Raw genomic sequence first — 21,487 nt, forward strand, 5'->3', positions numbered from 1 at the left:
AGCTGTGATATCAATAAAAATAATGGCTTCCATTTATTGAGTGCCTACTATATAACAGGCAGTGGGCCAAGGACATGTAGCTCCCTAATTTAATCCTACTAGCAAACCCTACAGGGTTGCGCTATCTCCCACATTTTACTGATGAAGGTAAAGAAATGCAACTGTTGTTAGTTTCTGCCTTGCTTACAGGCCTTTGCTAATGAAAGTCATTTTTATTTTATTTTATAAATCACTGCAGTCCACACTTAGGAGTGAATGCAATCAGCATTTTTATATGCTTTCCCAACTTGGATAAAGTTAAAAAGTCAAAAAGAAATAAATCAACAGGTATGTTTCATGAAATGGACTATGTTTTTCCCTGTGTTGGAAAAAATATAGCTCTGAGCTTTCTCTACATCGTTTACACATCCATGTAGCTGCCCCCATTCCCTGCTGAGAGGTGGCTGTGACCTACAGATTTACCTTGCAGCAACTTTAGAGACCCCTGTGGTGACAAATGCACTACTGACTTAAAGTCCTCCCATGGGTGTCCCTGGCCAATTCCATCCCCTGAACATCTACGGAACAAAGGGGCTTGACTTCCATTGCAACCATTCAGAGAATATAAGACAAACAGCAACTGATGCTCCTACTTTCTTATTGCGGATATGCAACTTTAGGCCTAACTCAACCACCAAACATGAACAGGCAAGATCCAATCTGCAATGCATTCATCACAATAGCATCTCTCATCCTCTCATCCTTTCATCCTGTCCTATCCTCATCCCTTAGGGGAAACATTTTTTAAAAAAGAAAAAGGTAACAAGCCAAAAGGAAGAAGGTAGCAGCACTGTGTGCTCAGAACTTGGGAATAGTGTTGGGTTTGAGTTTTGCCCTCGCTAAAGTGTTGTGTCACTTCACCTCTTAGGAGGCAGATAGCCTTTTCCACATTAATCCAATGTTATGTGTACCCATATTGACCTTGAGCACTCCTAAGGTTGCTGGGAAGCAGGTAGGTGCCAGGATTCCACAACAGTGTTGCTGACCCTTCACAAACCAAGAGCACTTCCAAATACTATCCTTCCTTGGATATGAAGGGAAGGGATTCTCTTTGGAACATTGCCTCCTATTTCAGGGATTAATTCAACATCTCCAAATGAGTCTGCCTGCTTTTATCTCTGCAGTGCCTCACTTTATTTCTAACGTGCCCCATGCTAGGAAGACAGTCTTGGTGATAATACAGCACAGTAATATTTAGAGTTCTGCCATCAACAGTAACTGCCAAGTTCTTTCCCTTCTATCTCATCCAAGCACACATTTCTTAGAAGACTGTCTACCATTCCAAAGATAGCAGGTAGATCAGGATTCCTCAAGCTCCCCATATGTCTTCAAAGACTAGGACTGACTTCCTCTGCAAAGCCTTCCCTGTACACCAGAGGTCCTCAAACTGCAGCCCGCAGACCACATGAGGCGGTGTGATTGTATTTGTTCCCATTTTGTTTTTTTTTACTTCAAAATAAGATATGTTCAGTGTGCATAGGAATTTGTTCATAGTATTTTTTTTTTAAACTATAGTCCGGCCCTTCAACGGTCTGAGGGACAGTGAATTGGCCCCCTGTTTAAAAAGTTTGAGGATGCCTGCTACACTGAGTGCAGTGATGGCCCCTTTCATGTGTGGGTCTACAGGAAGAAAAAGAAAAAGACTAGGAAGAAACGTAACCCAAATCTACACAGCCTGTATATCCTCCCTAGTAAATCATTAGCATATGATGTTTGTTATGGATCAAGTGTTTGGGTCCCCTCCCTAAAATTCGTATGTTGAAAAAAACCCTAATCCCCAATGCAATGGTATTTGGAGGTAAAATCTTTGGGAATTAATTAGGTATAGACGAGGTTATGAGGGTGGTGCCCCATGATAGGATTCAGTGCCCTTCTGAAAAGAGAAAGAGACACCAGCACCTCCTCTCTCCACCAAGTGAGGATATAACAAGAATACAGCCATCTACAAGTCAGGAAGAAGGCCTCACCAAGAATTCAGTCTACCATCATCTTGATCTTGTACTTCCCAACCTCCAAAGCTGTGAAAAATAAATGTCTGCTGTTTAAGCCACCCAACCTATGGTATTTTGTTATAGCAGCCCGAGCTAAGACAATGTTATGATGATTCTCTCTATATATGCCCTACTAGACTTTGAGCTCTGTAAATGTAGGAGATAAGGTCTATTTGTGCTCACCACTGCATCTCTGGCACCTAGCATAGGATTTGGGACCTTAGAAACGCTAAGAAAATATCTGTTGCATAGATGGACGCATGTGTACATGCACAGATAAAAATTAAAGTTTTGGAGAACATTCAAAGCTGGAGGAAATGCTTATGACACAATAAGTAAAAATGCAGGAAATAAAATTACATAAACAATGTGATTTCAATTATGTAAACATTTACACACGATTAGGAATCTGTAAGGAAATATGCTAAAAATGCTAATGGTGGTTATCACTGGGTGGTAAGATTTGGATTGATTGTTGCAGTTTTCTTCATTTCCTATGTTTCCACAAATTTCATGTATTACATTTATGATCCAAAAATAAGATTATATTTTTAAAAAGGAAATTACTAAGAAAAAAATGCCTCCGTGTTTTAGGAAATTTTCATCTCTAACAGGCAGGGCAGAGAGACTCAAGGAAGAAGTCAAGACTCTGGGAGAGTTTGTATTCCTGGAGCTTTGGTCTCTCCAGATTTCCCAGAAGCACAAGGGAACCTCATACAACCCTTTCTACTTACCTTTTTCCCCACACAATTTTACAGTAGGCTGCACCATTAAATGTTCCTTTCAGCCGCAGCCATACAATAAAGAGAGCTAGTCACAGATGGATATAGAAGTGCCATCTCTAGTGACACACCCAAATGTGTGGAAGCATCAGACCAGAAGATGATGAGGAAGCATCAGACCAGAAGAAAAAGACTAGGAAGAAACTTAACCCAAATCTTCAGAGCCATGAAGACCAAAACCAAAAGAATATAAATGTATTCACCAAGCAATTGAAAAGATCTTCCTAAAGCTCCAAAGTACAGAAGAAGGTCATTGTTTTAAAAGTGACTTATCTAAGGGGTAGAAGCTGCTGAAGTTATACATGATGACAATAATTGCAACAATGACTACAGCTACCATTCCTTAAGGGATTAACACAGGGGTTGGCAAATGTTCACAGTAAATGGCTAGAAGGTAAGTACTTTTGACTCTACAGGCTATGCAATTTCTATCATGCTATTTGACTCTGCCACTACAGTATCAAAGCAGCCATAGACAATACAGTTTTTAAAATGAGCATGGTTGTGTTCAATTAAAACTCTATACAGAAAAATAGTCAGCAGGTCAGATTTGACCTGAAGGGCACAGTTTGCCAACTCTTGGCTTAACATGGACAGGCATTATACTAAGTTCTTGATTCACAGTATCTCTAATTTAATTCCCACAACCCTCAAGTGGGGAAACTGAGACACAGGGAAATTAAATCATTTGCCCAGGCTAAGCTGTCAGAAGGTGGCAGGGCTTGACTCAACTCTAGCACAATTGGACTTCAAAGTAGCCTCACTGTATCATATAGTTAATTGGCCCCAGAAACCTTCATGATGGCAATAATCCGTCCTCCTAGGGTGCACATATCATGTGCCATCATCAGGCTGGGTATGGGAGATCAAGAATGAATGATATCCAGACCTTGCCTTCCCAAGTTCATAATTTAAGATGGGCATCTTCCTATAGGCACCTGGCTGGTACCCCCTCCCCAATACAAGTATGTCCTCAGTACAGTAACACAGGTGACAGCAACACTAAAACCCACATACAAATATACCTCATTTCTTTATAAAAGGATGTTACATTCGGCTCAGAGCGTGTAGCTCAAGCAGCTAGGGCACCAGCCAAATACACCAGAGCTAGCGGGTTCGAATCCAGCCCAGACCTGCCAAACAACAATGACAACTACAACCAAAAACAAAAAAAAAAAAAAAAATGAGCTGGGCATTGTGGTGTACGCCTGTAGTCCCAGCTCCTTGGGAGGCTAAGGCAAGAGAATCGCTTATAGGCCAGGAATTTGAGGTTGCTGTGAACTGTGATGCCATGGCACTCTACCCAGGGAGACAGCTTGAGACTCTGTATCAAAAAAAAGGGGGGGGGGGTGTTACATTCTACACAAGGATAACGGGAAGAAGTGACTTCACTCAGAACTTATAAATATTTGTTTACATGTCCATATATCCTGAGTGTGGAAAGCAAGTAACAAATTGCAGAAAGTGTTATGGAGGTATTCTGGGAAGATGGCCGACTGGTAACAACCTTCAGCAGAGGCTCCTGAGCAGAGGAAGAAAAACTGGATGGAATAGGACTCTATAAAACCTAAGGTGGGGAGCTGAGCCAAGTAAGAAGTTCAGCAAGCTGTAACTCCAAGGAAGAGCATTCAAAAAAACAAATTTCAGGAATTCCTGAAGGAGAAGAGGATGGCCCTAAAGGTACAGACAGATGCCCTACTCCAAGAGATTTTGGAGGAGAATTGCACAGGCATTGCAAGAGATACAGAACTTCAGATAGCAGATAGTTTCAGAACCCTAGCAAGACTCAATCCAAATAAAGCATCTCCTAGACACATTGTGATTAACTTTGCCAAAGTTAAGACAAAGGAGAAAATTCTGCAAGCAGCCAGACGTAAGAAAAGCATCACCTACAAAGGGAGAAGTATCAGAATGACAGCAGATCTCTCAGCTGAAACGTTTCAAGCCAGAAGAAGATGGTCATAGACCTTCAGTCTCCTAAAACAAAACAATTTCCAGCTCAGGATCCTGCATCGAATTAAACTGAGTTTCATTTGTGATGGAGAAATCAAATACTTTAATGATATAGACATGTTGAAGAAATTTGCCATAACTAAACCAACTCTCCAGGATATTCTCAGACCCATCCTCCACAATGACCAGCGCAATGAATGCTCTACCTCCAAAGTAAACTCACCCAGAAATTTTTGAACAAAACCCAACTTCCACAGTGGTGAAAGAATTAAACTTGTCCACAGGTCATCCAAAAATCATGACACCCAAAACACAACCAGGCTTATGAATTCTCTCAATTAATATGAATGGTTTAAATTGTCCTCTAAAGAGGCACATGCTGGCTGACTGGATACATAAACTCAGACCGGATAGCTGCTGTATACAAGAATCTCACCTTACTTTAAAGGATAAAAATAGACTCAGGGTGAAGGGATATACTTGTATATTACAGGCAAATGGAAACCAGAAAAAAGCAGGGGTTGCAATTTTAGTAGCAGATACAATTGTTTTAAACCAACAAAGATAAAGAAAGATAAGGAATCTCATTACATACTTGTCAAGGGAAACACCCAACATAAAGAGATTTTGATAATTAACATTTATGCACCCTTCCAGAATGCTCCTTAATTCATAAACCAGACCTACATGATATCTTCCTGCACTATAACAGTTGGAGATTTTAACACCCCTTTGACAGTTTTGGATAGATCTTCCAAGAAGAAACTAAACAAAGAACTGTTAGACTTGGGCGGCACCTGTGGCTCAAGGAGTAGGGCGCCGGTCCCATATGCCGGAGGTGGCGGGTTCAAACCCAGCCCCGGCCAAAAACCAAAAAAAAAAGAAATGTTAGACTTAAACCTGACCTTAGAACAAAACGACTTTATAGACCTCTACAGAACGTTTCACCCTACTAAAACTAAATATACATTCTTCAAATCAGCCCACAGGTCATCCTCCAAAATAGATCATATTCTAGGACACAAGCCTAACCTCAGCAAATTTAAAAGTATAGAAATTATTCCTTGTATCTTTTTGGACCACCCTGGAATAAAAGTTGAACTCAACAGCAATAGGAATCCTCATACTCAAACAAAGTCATAGAAAGTAAATAATATTAGGCTGAATGATAGCTGGGTCAAAGACGAGATTAAGAAGGAAATCACCAAATTTTGGGAACAAAATAATAGTGAAAACACAAATTATCAAAACCTGTGGGATACTGCAAAGGCGGTCCTAAGAGAGAAATTTATATCATTGGAAGCCTTCATCAATAAAACCCAAAGAGGAGAAGCCAACAACTTAATGGATCATCTCAAACAACTGGACAAGGGAGAACATTCCAACCCCAAACCCAGCAGAAGAAAATAAATAACCAAAATTAGGGCAGAATTAAATGAAATTGAAAACAAAGGATCATTCAGAAGATCAACGAAACAAAAAGTGGGTTTTTTAAAAAGATTAACAAAATTGATAAACCTTTGGCCAACCTAACCAGAAATAGAAAGTAAAATCTCTAATATTGTCTATCAAAAACCAATAAAGGAGAAATAACAAAAGACACTTCAGAAATTCAAAAAATCTTCAATGATTACTACAAAAATCTCTAGTCCCAGAAATATGAAAATCTGCAGGAAATGGACCAATACCTGGAAGCAAGCCACCTGCCTAGACTCAACCAGAAAGAATTAGAAATCTTGAATAGACCTATATCGATCACTGAAATAGCATCAACAATACAAAATCTCCCAAAAAGGAAAAGTCTGGGACCAGATGGCCTCACATCCAAATTCTAACAAACCTTTCAAGAGGAACTAGTACCTATATTATACAACTTTTTCCAAAGCATAGAAAAATAAGAAATATTTCCCAACACATTCTATGAAGCAAATATCACCCTGAGACCCAAAACAGGAAAGGATCCAACAAAGAAATAAATTCATAGACCAATATCATTAATGAATATCGATGCAAAAATATTCAATAAGATCTTAGCAAACAGAATTCAATAACACATCAAAAAATATATACATAATGATCAAGTCGGTTTTATTCCAGGGTTACAGGGTTGGTTCAACATATACAAATCTATAATTATAATACATCACATCAATAAAATTAAAAACAAAGACCATATGATTCTCTCAATTGACATAGAAAAAGCCTTTGATAATATTCAGCATCCTTTCATGATCAGAACACTTAGGAAATAGGCATAGAACTCCTCAGAAATTCAAAAAATCCTGAATGAATATTACAAGAAACTTTATTCTCAGAAATAAGAAAATCTGAAGGAAACTGATCAATACTTGGAAGCACATCACCTTCCAAGACTTAGCCAGAATCAAGTGGAAATGTTGAACAGGCCAATATCAAGTTCAGAAATAGCATCAACCATGCAAAATCTCCCTAAAAAGAAAAGCCCAGGACCAGATGGTTTCACGTCAGAATTCTACCAAACCTTTAAAGAGCTTTAGTACCTATATTACTCAACCTGTTTCAAAAGGTAGAAAAAGAAGCAAGACTACCCAACACGTTCTATGAAGCAAACATCACCCTGATCCCCAAACCAGGAAAAGACCCAACAAGAAAAGAAAATTATAGACCAATATCACTAATGAATATAGATGCAAAAATACTCAACAAGATCCTAACAAACAGAATCCAGCAACACATCAAACAAATTATACAACATGACCAAGTCGGTTTTATCCCAGGGTCTCAAGGCCGGTTCAATATCTGTAAATCTATAAGTATAATTCAGCACATAAACAAATTAAAAAATAAAGACCATATGATTCTCTCAAATGATGCAGAAAAAGCTTTTGATAATATCCAGCATCCCTTCATGATCAGAACACTTAAGAAAATTGGTATAGAAGGGACATTTCTTAAACTGATAGAGGCCATCTACAGCAAACCCACTGCCAATATCATATTGAATGGAGTTAAATTGGAATCATTTCCACTCAGATCAGGAACCAGACAAGGCTGTCTGTTGTCTCCATTGCTCTTTAACATTGTAATGGAAGTTGTAGCCACCACAATTAGGGAAGAAAAGGCGATCAAGGGAATCCATATAGGGTCAGAAGAGATCAAACTTTCGCTCTTCACAGATGATATGATTGTATATCTAGAAAACACTAGGGATTCTACTACAAAACTCTTAGAAGTTATCAAGGAATACAGCAGCATCTCAGGTTACAAAATCAATATTCATAAATTGGTAGCCTTTATATACACCAACAATAGTCAAGTTGAAAAAACAGTTAAGGACTCTATCCCATTCACAGTAGTGCCAAAGAAGATGAAATATCTGGGAGTTTATCTAACAAAGGACGTGAAAGATCTCTATAAAGAGAACTATGAAACTCTAAGAAAAGAAATAGCTGAAAATGTTAACAAATGGAAAAACATACCATGCTCATGGCTGGGAAGAATCATCGTTAAAATGTCCATACTACCCAAAGCAATATATAATTTTAACGCAATCCCTATTAAAGCTCCGCTGTCATACTTTAAAGATCTTGAAAAAAACAATACTTCGTTTTATATGGAATCTTAAAAAACCTCGAATAGCCAAGACATTACTCAGAAATAAAAACAAAGCAGGAGGAATCACACTACCAGACCTCAGACTATACTACAAATCAATAGTGATCAAAACAGCATGGTACTGGCACAAAAACAGAGAAGTAGATGTCTGGAACAGAATACAGAACCAACAGATGAGCCCAGCTACTTACCGTTATTTGATCTTTGACAAGCCAATTAAAAACATTTAGTAAGGAAACGATTCCCTATTGAACAAATGGTGCTGGGTGAACTGGCTGGCAACCTGCAGAAGACTGAAACTGGACCCACACCTCTCACCATTAACTAAGATAGACTCTCACTGGATTAAAGATTTAAACTTAAGACATGAAACTATAAAAATACTAGAAGAGAGTGCAGGGAAAACCCTTGAAAAAATCAGTCTGGGCGAGTATTTTATGAGGAAGAACCCCCGGGCAATTGAAGCAGCTTCAAAAATACACTACTGGGACCTGATCAAACTTAAAAAGCTTCTGCACAGCCAAGAACACAGTAAGTAAAGCAAGCAAACAGCCCTCAGAATGGGAGAAGATATTTGCAGGTTATGTCTCCGACAAAGGTTTAATAATCAAAATCCACCGAGAACTCAAACGTATAAGCAAGAAAAGAACAAGTGATCCCATCGCAGGCTGGGCAAGAGATTTAAAGAGAAACTTCTCTGAAGAAGACAGGCACACGACCTACAGACATATGAAAAAAATGCTCATCATCTTTAATCATGAGAGAAATGCAAATCAAAACTACTTTGAGATATCATCTAACTCCAGTAAGATTAGCCTATATCACAAAATCCCAAGACCAGAGATGTTGGCGTGGATGTGGAGAAAAGGGAACACTTCTACACTGCTGGTGGGAATGCAAATTAATACATTCCTTTTGGAAAGAGATATGGAGAACACTTAAGAGATCTAAAAATAGATCTGCCATTCAATCCTATAATTCCTCTACTAGGCATATACCCAGAAGACCAAAAATCACATCATAACAAAGATATTTGTACCAGAATGTTTATTGCAGCCCAATTCATAATTGCTAAGTCATGGAAGAAGCCCAAGTGCCCATCGATCCATGAATGGATTAATAAATTGTGATATATGTACACCATGGAATATTACGCAGCCTTAAAGAAAGATGGAGACTTTACCTCTTTCATGTTTACGTGGATGGAGCTGGAATATATTCTTCTTAGTAAAGTATCTCAAGAATGGAAGAAAAAGTATCCAATGTACTCAGCCCTACTATAAAACTAATTTAGGGTTTTCACATGAAAGCTATAACCTAGTTACAACCTAAGAATAGAGGGAAGGGGGAAAGGGAAGGGAGGGAGAGGGGAGGTGGGCAGACGGAGGGGGATTGGTGGCATTACACCTGCAGTGCATCTTACAAGGGTATATGTGAAACTTAGTAAATGTGGAATGTAAATGTCTTAGCACAATAACTAAGAAAATGCCAGGAAGGCTATGTTAACCAGTGTGATGAAAATGTGTCAAACGGTCTATGAAACTAGTGTATAGTGCCCCATGATCACATTATTGTACACAGCTATGATTTGATTTAAAATAATAATAATAATAATAAAAGAAACAGACATAGAAGGGACATTACTTTTTTTAATTTTTTTAATTTTCTCTATACATATACATGTGTTTATTTGGTTTTCACGTTTTGCCTTCACAAAATTAAAAAGGTTCAAAATTTAATAACGATAACATTTAAGATAAGCACTAGAAACAAAAACCTCATAAACATGAATGAAGATAAATATATTCAGAAACGAAATCAGACGATTGCTGCAATGAAGTATTGAGCAATACAATAATAATAATTTTTAAAAAGTAACATTCACATTGTCAAATAAGAGTATGTCTATCATAGAATGCTTTGACTCTGAGGTTCAGTATGCAGTCATCAGTTAACTTCTTCTTACTATTTTTTTTCCAAAGTCTCAAAAAATAGACAACTAATATTTATAAATAAAAGATTATTTCAAAAAACAGATCATGCCAAATCTTATAGACAATAGAAAAACTAAAAATACTTCAAAATTATTCCACTTCATCTGGATATACCTGATATTAAAATTGGAAAAAATATATTATTATAAAGGGAAATTACAAACATATTTCACTTATAAATGAGGATGCAATATCCTAAACAACATCTTAACAAGTTGAATTAAAAATTATTTTTCAAATAATGTACTTTGATCAAAATTAAATCCAACTTATGTGAGAATTAGTCACTATTTTCTTTTCTTTTTATTCCTTTCCCTTAACCCCTCACTCCTTCTCTGTCTGCTCTCCCCTTCCCCTATGCCCCACTGTGTCATTAATTCTCATTAATTGACTTCATATCAAAGTTGAATACATAGGCCTCATGCTTCTCCATTCCTGTGATGCTTCACTAAGAATAATGTGTTCCACCTCCATCCAGGTTAACACCAATGCTGCAAAATCTCCATTTTTTTAATGGCTAAATAGTATTCCATGGTATACATATACCACAGCTTGCCAATCCATTCCTGGGTTAAGAAGGAACATTTCTTAAACTGATAGAGGCCATCTACAGCAAACCCACAGCCAATATCATATTGAATGATATAAAATTGAAAACATTTCCACTCAGATCAGGAATGAGGCAAGAATGTCAACTGTCTCCACTGCTATTCAACATAGTAATGGAAGTCTTAGCCATCACAATCAGGCAAGAGAAGGCGATCAAGGGTATCCAAATAGGGTCAGAGGAGATCATCTCTCACTCTTTGCTGATGATATGATCCTCTACCTGGAAAATCCCAAGGACTCAACTTCAAAACTCTTAGAAGTGATCAAGGAATACAGCAGCATCTGAGGATACAAAATCAATACTTACAAGTCAGTAGCTTTTATATATGCCAACCACAGTCAAGCTAAAAATATAGTCAAGGACTCTATTCCTTTTACAATAGTGCCAAAGAAGATGAAATATCTGGGAATTTACCTAACAAAGGATGTGAAAGATCTCTATAAAGAGAACTATGAAACTCTGAGAAAAGAAATAGCTGAAGATGTTAACAAATAGAAAACATACTATGCTCATGGCTGGGAAGAATCAACATTGTTAAAATGTCCATACTACCCAAAGCAATCTACAGATTTAATGCTATCCCTATTAAAGCACCACTGTCATACTTTAAAGAACTTGAAAAAATAGTAGTTTGTTTTATGTGGAATCAGAAAAAACCTCGAATAGTAAAATACATTACTCAGAAATAAGAACAAATCAAGAGGTATCATGTTGCCAGACTTCAGGTTATACTATAAATCTATAGTGATCAAAACAGCATGGTATTGACACAAAAACAGAGAGGTAGATTTATGGAACAGAATAGAGAACCAAGAGATGAACCCATCTGCTTATCGTCATTTGATCTTTGACAAGCCTTTGAAAAATATTCAGTGGGGGAAAGACTCCCTATTTAACAAATTGTGCTGGGTGAACTGGCTGGTGACCTGTAGAAGACTGTAAATGGACCCCCACCTTTCACTATTAACAAAAATTGATTCTAATTGGATAAAAGATTTAAACTTAAGACATGAAACTATGAAAATACTAGAAGAGAGTGCAGGTAAAACACTTGAAGAAATTAGCCTGGGAGAATATTTTATGAGGAGGACCTCCCCAGGCAATTGAAGCAACACCAAAAATACATTACTGGAATCTGATCAAACTGAAAAGCTTTTGCACAGCCAAGAGCACAGTAAGTAAAGCAAACAGACAACCTTCAGAACGGGAGAAGATTTTTGCAAGTTATGCTTCTGACAAAGGTCTGATAACTAGAATCTATAGAGAACTCAAACTAATCAATAATAAAGGAACAAATAACCCCATTTCTGTGTGGGCAAGAGACTTGAACAGAAACTTCTCTGATGAAGACAGGCGCATGACCTACAGATACATAAAAAAATGCTCATCATCCTTAATCATCAGGGAAATGCAAATCAAAACCACTTTGAGATATCATCTAACTCCAGTAAGATTATCCCACATCACAAAATCCCAAAACTACAGATGTTGGCCTGGATGTGGAGAGAAGGGAATGCTTCTACACTGCTGGTTGGAATGCAAGCTAATACGAGCTTTTAGGAAAGAAGTTTGGAAAACACTCAAGGAACTAAAAGTAGACCTACCGTTCTATCCTGCAATTCCTCTACTAGGTATATACCAAGATGATCAAAAATTATTTTACAACAAAGACATTTGCACCAGAATGTTTATTGCAGCCCAGTTCATAATAGCCAAGACATGGAAACAGCCCAAGTGCCCATTGACCCATGAATGGATTAAAAAATTGTGGTATATGTACACCATGGAATACTATGCAGCCATAACAAAAGATGGCGACTTTACATCTTTTATGTTTACCTGAATGGAGCTAGAATATATTCTTCTTAGTAAAGTATCTCAAGAATGGGGTGAGGGGGTGGAGTATCCAATGTACTCAATACTACTATGAAATCAATATATGATCACCTACACACTCATATGAATGGCAAAAACGTAACTATAGTCCAGGAAGTAGAGGGAAGAGGAGAGAGGGGGAGGGGAGGGGAGACATGGGAGGATGGAGGGTATCTGGGGAGACCTCACCTAACATACATGATACAATGGTACATTTCAAAACTATTAAGAAATGAGTATAATTGTTTTGGATGTGTTACTTAGTTCGATGTAAGCATTTCACGTTGTATATCGAAGCAGTACCCTGAACCCCATAAATGCATCAATGTACAAAGTTATGATTTAATAAAAAATAATAATTAAAGAAAAATAAAGAAACAAATTGCAGCATGAGATTGCAATTTGCAGAACAATTGCAGAAATTCACTTTACTGGCTCACACACAGTTTACCTCCACGGTTAAGAGCACAGAACCTCAGATCAAATAGACAGGACTGGAATCCTAGCCCTGTGTGACCTTGGGTAAAGGACCAACCCACTCTAAGTCTCAGCTACCTCTCCTAAACACCAAGGTAGGTATTCTTACTGTCTTAGGGCTCATAGGAGACAACCTGGGGCTGGGAAAATTTGTCTCATCCATCATCACATCCATAGCAGCAGGCACATAGTAGGTACAAAATAAGGCAGAGAGAGATAAACAGAAAGGGAGACTTTCTGAAGTAATCTAAGTCAGCTGGAAAACAAAATTTATTTTGCAAACAACTTCCCAATTTAAAAAGTCTAGCCCTGGAAGCAAGGACCAGCTGTCTTGCAGAAGCAGCCTGGGTAGGCCAGGCACCAGGGACAGCCTTGAGATACACAGATCTATCCTCAAAATAATCCCTGGAGGCCCTTCTCTGCAGGAGGCAGGTGGATGGCAGTAAAAGTGAGCATTACAGTACAGGCACACCCTCTGTTTACTCACCTCAACACAAACAGCCTGAGATTCTGGGACCTTGCACTGCCCACAGCCCAGCTCTGCTGCTTTGTTTATTTCTCTAAGCCGCTGGCCTCCTGCTTCTGACTCTCAATAAATTCTGACCTTATTAGCCTCCATCACACAAAGGAGTAAACACCCAGACTGCCCCTTCACCCATTCCCTTCAATAATCCTTTCTGGGGGGTCACCTAATTGGAAGAAGACAGGGCTTAACTACCAGGATTTGTAAGCAATTTTCCCTAATGCCCAGCCACATCTGCACACCTGTGGCTGCTTCATTAACTTCAAAGCTGAAGGCAAGGGACTTGGAAAGATAAGTGATGTTTTTTCATGCACCACGGGGCTTAACACTCAAATCATGCTATTTTATCCATATGGCAACCCTGAGAGGTGAGTGTTGTCATTCACGATGTAAAAGAGGAGGGCTGCAGCTCAGCAAGTTTATGTCACCAGTCCAAGGTCACACAGCTCATAGGTCACCCCTGCCCAATGCCAAAGGCATTAGGTGGGCCTGTCCCTTTACCATGTCCTTCTGGTCCCACCTCCCATTTGTCACAGTGGCCCCCATCACTGCCCCCTTGACTGCTGCTGTGCATCTTTCCTTCATAGCAATAGTGATCAAGTGACATGACAGATGAGGATTCATTTATGGTTTGTTACCCAACCAGGATAGTGGACTCCATGAAAGCAGTAACCATGTTCATATTTTATACCACTACTCCCCAAGGCCTTCCCACTGCACTTGACACATAGTGGCTTTTTGACTATATCTGCTGTGCAAACGAATGAATAAGCAAATGAATTGCTACCCACACTTATCCCTCAGACATCCCAGGAGGCCCTAACATCATCATCCTTGAGTTTAGCATGAGCATCAAGTACACACTCTCGCACACACACAATTTACCACCCATGTTGAGTTCTCAAAAGCAAAGTTACAAAACACCCACCCCTTTTTACGGATTACAGTGTAGCCCCATCCTGCGGAAAGATGATGATGGCCTCCATACAGAACACTGCACACCTCCCTTCTAAATGGTGACCCACGAAACCAGACAGAAGAATCCACACAAAGCCAGAGACAAGTGCAAGTACATCTTACAATGCCCTTGGGTGTGGATGGTAAGTCCAAGGCTACAGAGCATAACATAAAGAGCTTTTACATGAAGATTCCACAGCCCTGGTGATACCTGGTCAACAGACAAGGGCAAGTTCAGCCATTTACTTGCCTAACGCCTCCACTGTTGATGTGTAAAAAGGCCAAAATGTGAACCCTCCCCTCCTAGAACCTGTATCATTGGGACTGTGCCCAACATCTAGTGCTTCTGACACCACAGCATTCGCTCTCTTTTTATACCAAGGGTCAGGCAGGGTTTAAGAGCCACGATTTGGAATTAGGCAAAGCTGGATTTAAACTGTGGCAACATCACTAATTACTTCTGTGTGGACTCATAGACTATAAAATGGGGCTAATACTAGTGCCTCCCTCAAAGGACGGCTGTGAGGATTAGGTGACACGACACATAAGGAATTAGCCAACTGCTCATTAGTGCTCACTATAAGACAGGGTCATATCATCTACCAACTATTGCCCCAGAGGGGATGTGATCTCTTCATATAGAGGAATCATGTCCAAGCTCCCAGGAGAGGTCCTAGCACACAGTAGGGTCTCAAGCCACTCTTATGCTTTACACACTAAGCTGAGCTAGTGGGCTGCATCTGCAGAATGCTCAGCTTCCCTGCTCAGCCACCATCCCCTGCTCATAGGCTACAATTGTCAGGCCAGAGGTCTCCACTAAGACCCTCCTGGGGGCAGTGTGGGCTCATAAACAAGGAAAGGGGCCCCAACCATTCCCTCCATCAACACGGCAGTCTCTGGCCAACTTGAATTAAAATGATTTTTCTTTTCCCAACCCTTAGCACAGGCCCTGGATTCAAAGGTTCACCCCTCAAGAGGGAGTTCTGGGCTTCTCAAACCTTTCAAATTGAGTCGATGGGGCAAAATTCTAGAGTTTATTCTGGAATTAACAGAAGTGGGTAGCCCCTCTTCTCTAGAAGTATAAATAAAGGAATAAGATATTACCTCAAAAGAAATAGCAATATTGGACAAGCCACCTTTTTGAAAGCCTTAGTAAGCTAAAATTCTCCTTTTCAAAAAAACAATTGTGGTGCAATCTGCTTCCTAATCCACTCACAAATCAGACATTCAAGTCTTAGAATAATTTCCCCATAATTCATGTTAATCATTCCACTCTCATAACATGAATCATCTGTTTAATGGAAAACTTTCACTAAGACGGGCAAGAGCCACTGGATCTCACTTTTAAAAATCTCTCCAGAGCTCGGAAGATTTTCTATTATTGACAAAAAAGTTACTGTATTTTTAGCAGGCACTTTAAATATTACTCATGCAATCAAAGCTGTTTCCCTAACTCAACTTATACAGTTTTCAAACACGTATTATGGTTGACCTTATTAAATATTCTGGAGCGCCACGTACATACAACAGCACACAAAAGTACAGTCCCAAAACTTCTGGCAGCACAAGGAAAAAGCGAATCCTCATGAATTGCCCCAGAAGGAGCAGAGAAGGCTCTGAGCGCAGCTTTGACTTCCAATCAGTGCCACAGGAGGCAGAGACAGGGGACAGGTTCCCAGGAGAACTCTTTGCACTGAAGTTCAATGAGCAGGCGAACAAAGATCTGGAATCTCTGTGCTTTCATCAAGAATTTCAGTGAATTCTCTCTAAGAGTATTCCCTCAGGGATCGGAGGGCAAGACAGTACTTTTCAACCTTATTAAATCTAGGTTGTCACATTGGAAATAAGAAAATTTTGATGCTTTCAAAACATAAAACTTGGAACTGTGTCATCCTAATCTATAAGCTAGATAATAATACCAGGAATAGCTATCATTTATTGAACACTCAGTACTAGGCACTGTGCTAAGCAGCGTAGAGATAGAATACCTCCTTTAATCCTCAAAACAGCTCTAAAAGGTAGTTGTCATCTTCATTCTTCAGCAAGAACGGACAGAGATGTTGACACAAACTTGCCCGTGACCACCTCACCAACAAGTGACAGAGCCAGGCTGGGAGCAGGGGTCTGCAGGAATCCAACACTGACCCCCTAAACTCATTCACCAAACTAGCCTAGAAGGTCAAAGTGGCATCTTGCCCTACCCATCCCCTGTTGTGTGGGATGACACTCAGGTGAAACAGTCAACTACCTGTCAGAACAGTTTAGCTCCTCCAAATGGTTAGGTCATTGCACAATGCTGAGACATAAATGATTAAGTAGGAGCCCAGTTAGAAACAGCTGGGGCAAGGGAGGCCCTCATGGGCCTTGTGAAAGTCAGAGAGTTGGAGGAAAAAGAATGTGGCTCTAAGACAGTGGTTCTCAACCTTCCTAATGCCTCCTAATGCCATGACCCTTTAAATACAGTTCCTCATGTTGTGGGAACCTCAAACCATAAAATTATTTTCGTTGCTACTTCATAATTATAATTTTGCTACTGTTATGAATCATAATGTAAATATCTGATATGCAGGATGTATTTTCATTGTGACAAAGGGGTGGCGACCCATAAGTGGAGAACCGCTGCTCTAAGAGAAGATGAGAGAAAGGGCAGAGATGCTGCTGCTCTAGGTGAGGTGGATCAATGGTCAGCTAGACAAGAGAAATAGAAGCACAAATGACGGTGGTTGAGGATTTTAAACACCAGGCCTTAGACTGCTGCAATTGCTGAGCCAGAGACCAAAGAGACAATGATCTGTGCTTCCAGTGCCCCTGATCATGCGCTGTGAAGTGGGTGAAGTTCTAGCACTGAGATGATGCTTCACATCAGCCCTGGATGCAGGGAGGGCAGTGTGCCTACAGTTCTGCTCCACTGACAGCTTCCCTGCCTAACCTACTGCCATCCTTCAAAGTGGACCACCAACAATCACCAGGTGGAAAGGGCTGGTGTGGTCTTCAGAGGCACCCTGGCCTCTCTTGGACTCCCCTTCAGCCCTCAACATCCCTGAACAGGCAACATTCAGGAAGCAGCAGCTCCACCTTTGAGTGCTGTGTATGAAAGAAAATAAAGTTGAGGTTTGAAGAAATAAAGTGACTGGGTATTTCTAGAGCAGCTCCAGGGTATCATGACCACTGACAAGCCACATGGGGGACACTTTCCTGTAAGAAGTTTACAGAGCTTACAGCTTAATAGACAAAACATAAATAACTCTACCTGAGATATGCCTCAGGAACATGAAATTCGACAGCAGGCATATAGTAACCAGAAGGTCGGAAGTGCCCATTCGTGGGAGCTATCATCACTATGACTGTCCCATGTAAAGCTCCTTCCAGTGCCCTGCTTTTCCCTGCCCACAGTCCTTCATGCTAACGCATATAAACCACACATCCCAACAGAGTAGCTCAGTCCCAACATTCTGGAAATCCCCTGATGCCTTTTCTGCTCTTGCACATCATTGGACCCAACACCTGTTAGCCACCAGCTACCTGCCAAGAACTGTGCCAGCTTCTTGGGATGCTAAGACAAAGAGCATATCCCTGACCTTCCAGTCGGAGAAGCTACAGTTGCAGATGCAGGAGAAGGCCGTACCCAAGGCAAGGGTAAAGGGGTGTAGGGTCCACCTCCAGTGAGGAAGCTGCAGCTTCCAGAAGACACAATCAATAGCCCAAAACAATCCAAGAACATTCTCACCCGAATATCTGCATCTAGTTACAAAGATCATGGTTACCTAAGGATGGGCTTTTGAAACAAAAGTAAGTAACAAAAAAGTTGAGCCAGAGTTCAGGCAGATGTTCCACACCTGAACAGACAAGCAAAGCAGCAGAGAGGCACAGCTTAGAGAGTGAAGCAGGAGAATAACCCAGGCTGGTCAAAGACGCGGGAACTGAGGGTTACAAGTTCAGGTAAAATGAAACTCACGGCCTCCTGGAGGAACGATGGGCACCTATGACCCAGTCTGGGAGCTTAAGGAGGCTCCCCTAAGGAAATGTGACCTGACACCAGAGTGGGAGCTCACTAGGCAGGAAGGAGAGCCCGTGCAAAGGCCCTGTGCAGCCCAGAACAAAGCCTGCCAGGTTAGAGGGCCAGATGCAAGGGAAGCCACGCAGCATCCCACGCACAGCGTCTGGCATCCTCAGACTGCTGGAAACCCATCCTGGAGCCTGGTTTGGGACTCCTGTCATAATGTGTCCCTTATTCCCAGGAAGGTCTGGGGCTGCTGTCCCTGCTGCCTCCTCCACTATGCCCCTTCAGGCCTTATGTCCCCACTGCATGCATCAGTGTCTCCCCTTGTGTCTCTCTCAGGATTGCGCACAGGACTGTGTGTTCGAGAAGAACGTGTGGTCAGCTCCCTTATTAATCTTGCTATATCTTACTAAAATGGCCTGGTATCTGCCTGGTGCCAGATAAGTAGGGCCCATGTGGTAAGCCACAGCTAGGAGAGCTGTATCTCATTTATTTTGTGTTGGGCAAATGACCTACATGCTGGTCTATGAAACAGGCTCTTGCACTTGTAGGCTTTAACCCCTTCGTTCCCATCCATCCTGGTACTCAGTGGAAACAGAAGTGTGAGTGCTCGCTGGGGCAGTTCTCAGCTGAGCTGACAAGAAATGATAACATGAGACCCCATGGGGTGGTTGTTCAGGACAACCAGGGCAATGCCTCAGAGAGGGTGGTATGGCAGGGGAGACTTCTCTGCAGACTCATTCACACAGACTCACACACAAGACAAGAATGAAGGGAAATGATGAGTGACTCACATGGCTTTGTGACAGACCCAGAGATAAATGACAGGACGATAACAGATCCTCCCAAGGAGAACATAAAAAAGCATAACCCCACCAGGCAATATCCACATTAGAGTCAGTGAGGAGCCAGGGAGACCACACACCAGTCATTACCACCAGATTGACCTGCAAATATTTGGGTGTGCCACTTCCTTACTACACAGTCTTCCAGAAAGACTGGAAACTTGTGTAGTTTCTCAATATTGTAAGACGGGACTAGGACCACTGTCTTAGCTCAGGCTGCCATAGCAAAATACCATAGGTTGAGTAGTTTAAACAATAGGAATTTATTTCTCAACAGTTCTGGAGACAGATCTGACATCAAGGTACTGGCCAATTTAGTTCTCTGGTGAGGACTCTCTTCCTGACTTGCAGACAGCTGCCTTCTTCCTGTGTCCTCAAATGGCTGAAAGAAGAAGCAAGCTCTCCTATGTCTCTTCTTAGAAGGGCACTAATTCTACTGTAAGGGTCCTGCCCTCATGATCCCATCTAAATTTAATTACCTCCCAAAGGACTCATCTCCAAATATCATATTGGGAGTTAGGGCTTCAACATATGAATAGGGGGATACAATTCCATCCACAGTAACCACCAACCCCATAGGACTTGTATGAGGATCAGTTGTGATCCCACATGTACACCATTGACCATGGTCTGCTTGTCCCTGTGCCAACTAATCCAGGGATGGTGTCTCAGGTGAGTGGCAGGTAGAATTTGTCTCTCAGGCCTCAGCCTACCTCTCTGCATGCTCAGGATCAGCCAATTCTACACTCTCTCCACCCCCTGTGTACTCCTGCCAAGCCAGAGTATGAGTTAGAATTGAACTTTTTTCCCTCCAGGGGTATAAAAGGAAACTGAAAACATAAGACATGTGATTAAATACTGAGCTGGTCATCATGCCACAATCTGGCAGTCACACGCCAACCAAGTCCGGTGATTTTCCATCTCTTAATCACGTCCCTACCAGAGTTAAAATGCAATGAACATCAATGAGAACAAATGCTAATGAGGCTCTAACAGACATCAGATGTCAAGAGGTGAGGAATAAACCTTGCATATTCTGATTGAAAGGGGTCAAAGAGGAAATAATCGGGATACTAAATAGAAATCTTTTATTCAAGAGAAACAGCTCCCTGAAAGGCAGCTGCTCCAGGGATATTCACTCATTAAAGAACGCGTCGCTCTGTATCCCATGACAACAGAAACGCCAGCCTGGTGACATGTATCTCTCCTGGCATTCAGCAAATGTGGTAAAGTCACCAGCAAACTTCTATCAGGCCTTAACAAAAAGTACGGCCCTTTTCTGACACAGGTAGCCATCACAGTTTTAGCAGCAGTGAAATTTCTCCAACTAAACACTGGCTTTGGAAACGCTGTATCAAAAGCCTCCTTTAAGCAGTATTGGCAAAGCTAACACACTTATCAAGTGTCTCTACCTCTCCAGGGTCTAGGGAAAGCCCCTCTGGTCAATGGCCCCCAGATCCATGAAAGAATCCTACAAAATCTGCCTGGCTGAGACAAAGGGACAGTCCAAGACTGTGCTGCTCTCACTGCTGCTCAAAGGACCTGGCTACCACCTGTCACTTCCCACCGTGTAATTCACTCTGGCTCCAGTACCCAGTTGAGCCTTGGCCTGAGGATTCTCAGCCATTTTCTGGGCTTTCTGTGCCTCTAGAATTATGCCCTCTTGGACACGTCAAATGTAAAATACCCAGTATGCTGCTGCATAAGGCTTCTTCAAAGAGACTCACTTTCAGTCCTAATGAGGCAGGACTCAGAATTAATAGTGCAGGAATGTTAGAATCAGACCAACCTGGATTCAAGGCCCAGCTCCCTCATATACTGGCTACAACACTTTGGGCCCATTAGTT

General features: G+C 41.0%; 1 protein-coding gene across 1 annotated transcript in view; it reads right to left on the reverse strand.

Moving 5' to 3' along the window:
* SPOCK1 (SPARC (osteonectin), cwcv and kazal like domains proteoglycan 1) overlaps positions 1–21,487 on the reverse strand; it is a 573,572-nt gene that overhangs the window by 416,216 nt on the left and 135,869 nt on the right. The gene's annotated exons all lie outside the window — the stretch shown is intronic.

Source organism: Nycticebus coucang, chromosome 17 (assembly GCF_027406575.1).
Source record: "Nycticebus coucang isolate mNycCou1 chromosome 17, mNycCou1.pri, whole genome shotgun sequence".
NCBI lineage: Eukaryota > Metazoa > Chordata > Mammalia > Primates > Lorisidae > Nycticebus > Nycticebus coucang.